The following is an 11,105-nucleotide window of genomic DNA, read 5'->3' on the forward strand; positions in this document are numbered from 1 at the left end:
CTGAAAGTAGATTTGTTTAACCAGTGAAGGATACAGTGGTATCACCTTATATCTGCGACTGGGCTTCCGCGTTTGTCACGCACAACTTCCTCTTGATGCCGGCCTGCACAGCGTTTCACTAACTTTCCATGTATAATTACATGGATAACAACGTATCTCAATTCTTGTCCCAGCGCCGTCAACAAAGTTTTTCCCTCTTTTCATGAAGACTTAATTTCTCACGACAGCACCTGGCTCCCTTCCGTCAACGCAGCCTTTTAATTACCTTGCCGGAGACTTTCCCCTCACATCAGCACGCATCCTTGGGTGCTTTATTCTAACATTTCCGCATCTCTTGTTTGCACGCTCATGTCCAGCACACAGTTCGTAGTGCCGCCGTCCCACTTAGGGACAGAACCCCTTGACACACCAGAGTTTAATGCAGATGTTAGCATTCTGCCGCTGTGCCAATTAGGAACAGAACGCCTAGACACGCCAGAGGATAATACAGAGGTCGGCGTTCTACCGCTCCGCCATCCCCCTTCACAAACAGGGCTACGTCATCATTTGTTCTGGCGATCCGGAGCAGTGCTGAGCTCCTTCTGAACCAAGGCACCAACGGTCTTCCTCTTCTGTCTCTTTGCACGCAGGTTCTTTTAACTTAGTTTCCTTGTTGCCAATGAAATAAAGCTGCTACTAGGCATTTCAGTAGGTTCTTCACAACAAGCTTTATTGTAGGTTACTTTAAGCTGTTACATAGGGAACCACAGGGTCCCATCACCCAGGCTGGCTTATTCCAACTGATCCTGGGTGGAACCTTGACACGACATACATAACCAAACATTCCACTAACTCACATCAACATTCTCTCAACTCATACATACCAGACAAGCACTTCACAATAGTTGAGTAGGTGGACCTTCCAAACCGATATGAATTTGAGGCTAGAATCACAACCTCTTGGTTTTCTTCTACAGGAACCTTCTTTATTGAGGAAGTTTTGGGCTTGGGTCCCTTCTTTCCTTTGGAATCTCAGTTGGAAGTTCTCTTAAGGTTACCACCCTTGCTTTCCTGGTTAGCTCTATTGTCTTCTTAGAAGGGGGCTTTAGGATGCTGGAAACTACACCCAGGGCCTTCAAGTCATTGCCGAAGAGCACCCTACCTGGCACTTCAGACTGGACACTCACAGTGATTTTAACAGTCATGTCATTACATTTGATGATAGCTGGCAGTATGGGACACATTTGGACTGGGCTTCCTGCTAATTTGATAAGCCTATTGGAAGCCTTAGCAACTTCCTCAGGTTGAAAGAAACGTTCATCTACCACAATCATACTAGCCCCAGTGTCTCTAATGGCAGGGGTGTCCTGACCACTTACAGGTACACTAGGCCAAATTATGAGGTTGGAGGTAGCCTTGCTGATAAAACCGGCAAGGCTACCTCCAAACTCGCAACCGGGTCCGGCACCTACGAATGGGCAATTACCGGAGTATTCCGGCCCGCCGGACCCGGAAATTGCTCTTTCGAGGGTGCCAGAACCGGTACATCCCCATTTCGTTTAAGCCCCATAGGGCTCAATGGGAATGGGGATGTCGGATGCACCGGCACCGTTTTAAACGGTGCCGGTGCATCCGACTTGCTGTGCTCGCGGGTGCCGCATTGTCCGCCAGGTCAGACCTAGCGGGCTGACTGGCACCCTCGAGCACAGCTCGTAGTATGGCAATACGGTAGCAATGGTGCCGGTAGCAGTACCGGCACCGTTGTTACCTTACCGCCATACTTATAATGAGGCCCATTAACTGTCTTTATAATACTCTTTAGTGTTATCAGGAATGGAATTATAAACTTCAATGTTCTGTTGTTCCCGTAGTTCCAGAGATACTAAAGAAACTCTAGCTTGAACACAAATGGGTTCTTCAGCTTAAGGGTGAATTCTAGCACCTGTTATTGGTATATTCACATTCTGTGTGAATGCTAAGCTGACAGATGTGATCCTTGAAGGTTTACCCTTACATCCGGAATCTCCTATCACATGGTCACCATACCCACAAACCATACATTTCCCAAATGTCTTCTGGAATGGATGTTTCTGGTAACCTCCCTCTGGTTTGGCCCAGAGGTTTCACTAGCTCTATAAGGTTGTTTAGGGGGATATTTACCCTTGTTATGCCAGTGGTCCTCTTTGGTGAGGATTTTTGGAATGATCCTTCTCATCCTTTTAATGATTTTTCCCATCCCCTTTCTTGCGAGGAGCCCCAGAATCCTTGTGAGTAGCCCTGTTGGCCACTCACAAGTCAGCATCTATTGCTAGCCTCTTGGGATCCAGTTAGTTAGAGTCAGAGAAGTGCTGTCTCAGCTCTGGGGAACAGGCATCAAAAATACTTTCTAGCATGAAGAGACATCTCAAACAATCATAAGTGCTCACCTTCTAGCCGTTAATCCACCCATCACAGTGGGTAATTCATAGAATTCAGTGCACAAGTGGCGCACGCGGCTGGCACACAGTGTGCGCGTGCGGCAGTCTGCACCAGCCGCGTGCGCCAAAATCCATTTCCGTGCACAGAGTATTCATGGATTTTAACTTCCATAACCGGCCGTGGCGCAGAGTGGCACAGCGACCCTGCAGCAGCACCAGTTACGCCCCAACCCCTCCCGTGCGCCATGAACAGCGCACAAATCCCGTACATGGCAGACAGGCCAGTGGACCAGCATACAGCCCACAACCACGAATGCGAGCGGGGTACATGTATTACGGGGGTGCGCAGGGAGAATCACATGCGATTGGCCCTGTGTGAGCGGGCTACGTGTATTACGGGGGTGAGTGGGAAGTTATACACGCGATTGGGCCTGTGCGAGCGGGGTACATGTATCACGGGGGTGCGCAGGAAGTTCTACACGCGATTGGCCTTGTGCGACCGGGGTATGTGTATTTCGGGGGTGCGCGGGGAGAATAACACGCGATAGGGCCTGTGCAAGCGGGGTATGTGTATTTCTTGGGTGCGCGGGAAGTTATACACGCGATTGGCCTTGTGTGAGCGGGGTATGTGTATTTTAGGGGTGCACGGGGAGAATCACACGCGATAGGGCCTGTGCAAGCGGGTACGTGTATTTCAGGGGTGCGCGGGAAGTTATACACGCGATTGGCCTTGTGCAAGCGGGGTACGTGTATTTCGGGGGTGCGTGGGGAGAATCACACGCAAAAGTGCCTATGCGAGCGGAGTACGTGTATTTCGGGGGTGCGCGGGAAGTTATACACGCGATTGTCCTTATGAGAGGGGGGTACGTGTATTTCAGGGGTGCGCGGGGAGAATTACATGCGATAGGGCCTGTGCAAGCGGGGTACGTGTATTTCAGGGGTGCGTGGGGAGAATGACACGCAATAGGGCCTGTGCGAGTGGGGTATGTGTATTTCGGGGGTGCGCGGGAAGTTATACACGCGATTGTCCTTGTGCAAGGGGGTACGTGTATTTCGGGGGTGCGCAGGGAGAATCACATGCGATAGGGCCTGTGCGAGCGGGGTACCTGTATTTCGGGGGTGCGCGGGACGTTTCACACGCGATTGACCTAGTGCGAGCGGGGTACATGTATTCCGGGGGTGTGCGGAAAGTTTCACACGCGATTGGCCCTGTGCGAGCGGGGTACGTGTATTTCGGGGTGCCCCAACGAATTGCCAGTGTGTGTCCTCCCAGGTGTGCCCTCTCCCCCCTCCCCAGGGCCTGCAGGCAGACCACAACACAGGGGAACACACTGCACCCCTGGCCATGCCCCACGGGCAGCCCATCCACCCTGTCGAAACCCCCCAGCCAGCCCACATGTCACCACGCACAAGTGAGCACTGACACATGTCCCCCAGAACCCCCACCCACCCAGCATTGAGGGTCAGGCCCTGACTCATGTCCCCCAGCATCTCACCCACCCAGCATTGAGGGTCAGGCCCCGACTCCTCTTCCCCAGCACCTCCATCCACCCAGCATTGCCGGGCACCTGCCAGCAGACCCCGACTCATGTCCCCCAGCACCCCCATCCACCCAGCATTGCCGGGCACCTGCCAGCAGGCCCCGACTCAGGTCCCCACCCAACATGTCATAAAGATGCACATTCATGGGCCTCATGTCCAACAAAATCCCACTGCATGCCACCCCAGTCTTCAGACACAACCAAGTTTCCCATCCACCCCACACTGAAAGGCCTATTACTTGTCACTAACCAAAAGTCAAATATGCACATCAACACATGTCCGTCACAAACACACACTGGGTGCGAGTGATTGTGTAAACCCACATTGTGACATGCAGTAAGCCAAAGAGCAAATACCACACATGGAAGTAAGAAATCAAAATGCATTGTGCACAAAAATATCAAAAAAGTTTCAAAGCATGTAAAGAATCAGAAACAAGAAAAAAAGGCATGTCCTAAAAAAAATTATAATAATGATGACACAATCCAAATGAATCCAAAATAAAGTTTGTCAAAAATCCTTGTCCAACAAGGAAAATACAAAGGAAATCAAAATTAAAAAATCCATTAATCCATGGTGAGGGTAAAATATGTTTTTTTTTAAATCCACTGTCCAACTATGTACAAATATTGCAAAAAGGGTCCATGAGCCCAACAAATGAAATGAAACCTATATAAAAAAAAACCCTACCTAATTTACATCTATATACAAAAACGTGGGGCATTGTCCAAGCGTCCCAAAAGAAAAAAAAAGAGAAAGGGAACCTATCACTAACTATATACAATGGCGGTGGGCAAGTCCTGCGGCTCACTCTGTGATGTTGTGGGACAGGGCATCATCGAACTCCATGTCTATCTCCTGGAGGCGGGCCTCTGCCCTGGCCCAGAGGTCTCGCTGGGATGCATCCATGGCCTGTTCCAACTCCCTGCGAGTTGCTTCGAGGCACTCAGCCCGCCTCAATGCCCGACGCATGGAGAACTCCGCCCTGACCATGGTGAGCCGCACCTCTTCCGCCCGCCACCGCTCCGCATCTATCTGCTGGCCCAACCGCAGCCACACAGAAGACACTCCCATTCCAGGGTCATCCTGCCCTCTAGCCGATGCCTGCCCCTCTGATGTTGATGGCCCCGAGCCATCATTTCTCCCACCTAGAGCCTGCTGCTGTCAATGTGCCCTGTCCGATGATGCCTGCACATCCTCCATCCGCTGGTTTCCAGTTGTTGGGGTGTCCACCCCTGCTGGACCGCTGACTCCCAACTGTGGCAGGGATGGGATCTCCACCAAGCTGGCTGTGTTGGTCGGGCCAGGTCCACAGGGGGCCCTGGTGGAATCTGGGCCGGAAGACGGCAGGGAGAACAACTGGCGCATAGTCTCCACAGAGGAGGTGAGGTCCGCCAGAGTGCGCGACACATGTAGGAACCCACCGACCATGGCCCCTCCCAACTGTGCCATGTTGCCACGCAGCTCTTCGTGTTTACGTGAGTGTGCCCCCCAGGAAGCACGCACGACATCACGAATGACACACATGCGCAATGCGACACCAATCAGGACGGAGCCCATACGGTCATGGAACTCCTCGTCCGCAGGTAGTGGAGAGGCAGAGGACGTGGGCCTCCCCCCTACCTGCAGACGGGCCTGGGACGGGGCATCCCTGCTGGTGCATGGTGGTGCAGTCACAGGGTCAGGGACAGGGACATGAACAGGCCCCTCTGCAGTGACCTGTGCTGCCTCCTGACCCTGGCCCTGGACTGCACCACTTGCACCCGTGGTAATACCTCCACCAGGCCCCATGTGCGGCTCAGTAGCGGGCTCCTCCTCCTCTGTGGAGACCACCAACCTGGATGTCTCTGCACATCTTCCGCCATTGCAAGCCCCTGTTGGGGCTCACCTGGCCCTTCCGCTACAGTCGTAGTGGCAGACGCGGCACCAGTACCCTCTCTCCCGGATGATGGCAATTCCTGGGAGGGTGGCTGGTACTTTCGTCGCCGCCCTGTGGAGGCATCCCCACCGCTTAGCTCCACAGCACCGTCTCCGCCCTCTTCTTCACTTGACGCTGCATAGAGGGAGACATAGAACACAAGCATCAGGGTACCGTACAATAGTCCCCTAGACAGGAAGCAATAACACATGAGTGGCACTGTCAAACGTCACTTCCATCCTGTCCCTCCACAACACATGGGTCAATGCACGCAACACACATGCAGAAACAGGCACGGCGCATGCAATCAACATCAGCATCCATGTTCAAGGGCCTCTGTTACCAAAAATGTTGCCTTAAAACGTACATGCATCATGGCTCATACTGATCCCATGCACACACATCACCGGAGGGTCATGCATCATGGCTCTTACACCACAGACACAGTGGATACAACGGTGACCGCACTGCATGAGTGAATCTACACATCGTCACGGACATGTGTCATGCATCAATGGCGTTTCAAAGTCACACACACACTTTTCAGACACACAGACATGCACACCATATATGTACATGAGAGCAGCACCCATCCCTCACCCCCCATCCATGTCCAAGAACAGGGACTGGCATGCATTCATGTGTGCATTCCGCATGCATCTCCCCATGTCTCATTGGAACACATGCACCATCCATGTGGTTCACGCATTACTGGTCTCACATACATTACCATGATGTCCCGGCGCACACACATCCATACATGGCCTATGTTACACATACAGGCAAGTAGCTGACTACCAGCACACTGCACCATGCCCTGTTTCACACAGCAATGCATGGCCACTTACCGCTCGACTCCGGACGGGTCTTCTTCCGAAGGATCTGGGCGTGGAGCACTGAGCTTATGCGTTCCAGGACCCTCATCTGGATGTTGCTCAGGTGGACCCGGCACCCCTCTGCATCCTCTTCCTTCAAGAGGCACCGGGCCTTGTTGAGGGTCCTGGACCTGAAGTCCTCCCAGCGCTTCCGGATGTGCTTGATGTCGCGGGTTGCCACCCCCTCCACCTTGATGGCAACCACAACGTCCTCCCAGATCCTCTCCCGTCCTTCCTTGTCGGCGAGCGATGGTGTGAAAAGGGCATCATAATGCCCCAGGACATGCTCCACCAGGACACCAACTTCCTTCTCACTGAAGCTGGTGGCCCTCTGTCTCTCTGGCTGGGGGTCGCCAGTGGTCTCAGATGGTGTTTGCCCCGACATGGTGACCCCCGAGGCAGGCGTAGGTGGGCAACTGGGGCTGGGCTGTGGAGCGATGGTATCCCAGTCGGGAGTCTTCTGTTCCAGCAGGGGTGGACACAGCAACTGGACCCCTGCAGATGGCTGACGTGCAGGCACCAAATAGCAGGGCACGTGGGCAGCAGGCAGGCAGCAGCAGATGGCAGGTGGGAGCGTGCTTGGGGCTCTTGGGGGCAGGAAAATGACCTTTTGGGCAGGAGCGTGGTCTTCCATGTGTTTTCGCGTGGGCAGCTTGATACGGAGTGATTTGGCACGTGAAAAAAGTGCATGTCAGCGTGTAATTCGAGGAAAGGCCCTTAGCGTGTAAGCGCATCTGTGACGTAGCGCGCACAGGTGTTTCCCTCAACACGGGTGCACAGTGGATCAGCACGTGAAAAAACCACACATCCGTGTGTGAATGAGTGTAATTCGAGGAAAGGGCCTAAGCGCGTAAGTGACGTAATGCGCGCAGGCCTTTCCCTCAGCACAGGTTAAAGGTGAGCGGGGCCAGCAGTTCGCTGTACGTGCCTTTCGTGGAGACCGACGTGTGTGTTGTTACTTCGTGTTGTTTCGCGCGCCATCACAACTTCACAGCAGATCAAGGACGCATCTCTTATTTTGGCAGGGGTATTGGCTCCACGTGTTTTTCATCATCGCACTAGTCTGACTGTGAGTCGCGCACGCTATTTTTCCCACTGCGGGTGCTACTGTGTATCGCGTACCCGTTTTCAAGGTCATAGTAGCCTGCGTGTCCCACGTGTACGCGTTTTTCGTGTTCCTGGGTGCCACTGCGTACTGCGGGAGGTTAATTCCATGCACGTAGGCTGCAGGGGTTGCGTGCACAGTTTTACTGCAGTTTTGGGGTGCCTGAGCATTGCGTGACCCGTCACTTCATCACCGGGGTCACATACAGCCTTGCAGGTGCAGGGGTGCTGTTAACATCTTGCATCCCACCTCCTTCACCCCAATTGCCCAGGACAATTGTGGTGTACACCTCCCATTAGCACTTCTCCATCTGTGCCAGCACTACGCCATCTGTGCCATGGTTGGGAGGCCACCAAAGGTGAGGGGTGCCTCAATTGGGCGTAATCCTCATGGCGGGCGTGGTCAGGGACGTGGCCGGGGTGACCAGGGAGTAGGGGGACTCCAGGGTGTCCAGGGTGGCCGCAGAGGGGGAAGAGGCAGGGGTGCGCCACTTGTTCACGATGTTGTGCCATGTGTCGGTGCAGTCATGCCACCACCCCCTGTGGTTCTGGGAGATGCAGCTTCTGTATCTGGCACTGGTGCCCATGTGACCCGGCAGTCCATTTCATCGACTGCCACGGGTCGAAGGGTAGTGGTAGCTGCAGATGCAGCTGTGGACAACCACCACCCAGGCTCAGGGTCTGCCAGCGCAGGCTGCGTTGGCACCTGAAGAGTCCTTGGAAGATTTCCAACAGGGCAGGAGGCAAACCGTAGGTGCACGCAGGGCTGCCCTGACCGAGACATGTGTCCCTGGGGCAGTAATGTCATCTGCTGCCCCGACCAGCCGGGTGTTGGCAAGTGCAGGGGCAGACGCAGCCAACAACACCCCGGTTGTGAGTCTGCCAACAAGAACAGTCGTGGTCAATGACCCTGCCATAGCGGATGTTGCTGCGCAGGGTCCATTAGAAGGCACCCAGCTGCCACTGACGCAAGTCAGGCCTTTGGTCGTCCCTCCACCTGCCACTCCCTTGGCTCAATCTACCGGTGCCACTGGCCATACAGATCAGGGCGGCATTTGCCAGCCAGAGTCTGCGCCACAATCCAAGAGGAGGAAGGTTGCACCTGCAGCACAGGCTGGGACCCCACACGCAGCCACGACCTCCTGCATGTCGAGGAAGAAGCCTTTCTGCAACCAGGAACTGGACTTTCTCGTGGACTACGTGCGGGACCACAGCCGTGACATGTTAGTGGGGCTTAATTGTCAGACTACGGCTGTCCACTGTAATACCCACTGGAAGCAAGTTGTGGAACATGTGAGTGTATTCGGCCATGAGGTGCGCACGGCGCAAGAGTGCAAAAAGCGTTGGAATGACCTCAAACGCAGCGATAAGGCTAAGCGTGCCTCAAATTACAACTTGACTCTGGTGACTGGCAGTGGGCCTGCACCTGAGGAGGAAGACCTCACTCCGCACGAGTCACTCGTTGCGGAGTTCATACCACCTGAATCGGTCGAAGGAGTGGGAGAGATGCCGGACTTTGATGCCCAGTCCAGTGAGTGTTGCTGCGTGTTTGTTGAGGACATGTCTGTTTTACTTGTGTGATGTGTTGTGCATGACTGCCACTACATGTCACGTGTACATGGTCCTGATGTGCAAATAATGCAATGCTTCACTGATGCATGGCTGCTCTGCAGTATGGTGGACATGTGGAGCAGACTGGGACTGTAGGCATCACCACTATTGCACCTTACTCACATGCTGGTCACCAGGATGCGCCTCCGGTCCATGTTCCAGCTCACTGGCTCTTCTGCATGTAGCCTGGGGGGACCTTCCTCTCAGCCCTGGGACTATGTCATAGGATGACTGACGTCCATGTGTCCTCTGCCTGCATGCGGGTACTCCACATAGGCATGCTCCCTTGCCCCTCTACCCCCCCTCTGCACCCCAATTTCACCCTTGCACTGGTCTGCATCAATTTTGCTGTTAAGTACTTGCCTGATCATGCGTCCTGTCTACATGCTAACTTCCACCAGCCGACCTGCCAGACATATGCTGTGTGGTACATCCTTTTTATTTGACAGTCTGTGTGGGTCACAGGCCTCAGCCTGTTTCATGCCCAATGACTCTGTCCAACTGGGGTAGTGTCTTCTTCACACGTGGGTGTACTCTGGACGTTTCATCATGTGCCCTGCTTACTGTCCCATCATCATCTGCTGTGTTGTCACATGACTCACATGATGCAATTGATGCTAGTCAACACTGTGTCAATACACAGGTCTATGGTCATCCTTTTGATACCATGCAAGGCATCCCTGCATTTGCACTTGGGGGGAGGGCTGGTTTGCTTGTAGCCATGCTACCCATTGCACGTGATGCCTGAAGTTGACCTTGCACTGCCTTCACATTTTCTGATACACATCATGAAGTACTTGTACATGTAGATAGTGAGTAATGTACAAATTTGCTGCACTGCATCAACCCACTTCTGAGCGATATAACACCCTTCTACATCACAGAAGCAATGTCAAGTGGACCCAGCATGCATGGCAGGTTCTATTTTGTGTGTGACATGTCTGCTTGATGTGTTTGGTGTCTGTGTGATGTCTATGTGTGTGTGTGTTGTGTGCTTCTAACATGTTTAGTGACCTTTTTTCTCTCTACTTTTCAGATGATGACGCAATGGAGCCAGAGGATGGTGTTGTGGTGCCAGGCACAGGGTTGTTATCACTACAGCAACCCGGCACAAGTGGGGGTTGTGGGGTGGTAGGCCACGAAAACCCACATGTGCTACGTCCATTTTGTCTTTGGCTGGCAATGAGGCAGCCCTGATGTCCACTCTGACGTCCATGTCGAGTTGGATGTGCATCAGGTCCATATGTCAGGGGTGAGTGATTCTGATGTGGGCACTCCTCTGTCCGCGACACCTGCACTGAGGGGTCAGACAGTGTTGGAACCTCTGCCTGTAGTGGATCGGGATGCAGGGTCACCCTCGACACCAGTCACTGATGTGCCTGGGCCATCACGTTGACGGGGCCATGTAGTCGTGCAGCCGCAAGCAGGGTCCAATACAACGAGGACATCCGGTCCTTGGGTCCTGTAGGTGTCAAGCCCAGCAACACGGTGGCCATGCGCTACCACAGTATACTGAGTGGAAGCAAGGCATGACTGCCAATGCTGAACGCCAGGGGGCAGCAATGGAGAACATCGCTGTGAGCATGGAGCGTGGCTAGGCAGGTGCTTCTCCAGCAGCAGGCAGCACGGTCCGCGGCCTGCTCGTTTGGCTGGGCATGG

This window comes from Ambystoma mexicanum, chromosome 6p (genome assembly GCF_040938575.1).
Source record: "Ambystoma mexicanum isolate Mex_15411 chromosome 6p, UKY_AmexF1_1, whole genome shotgun sequence".
NCBI classification, from domain to species: Eukaryota; Metazoa; Chordata; class Amphibia; order Caudata; family Ambystomatidae; genus Ambystoma; species Ambystoma mexicanum.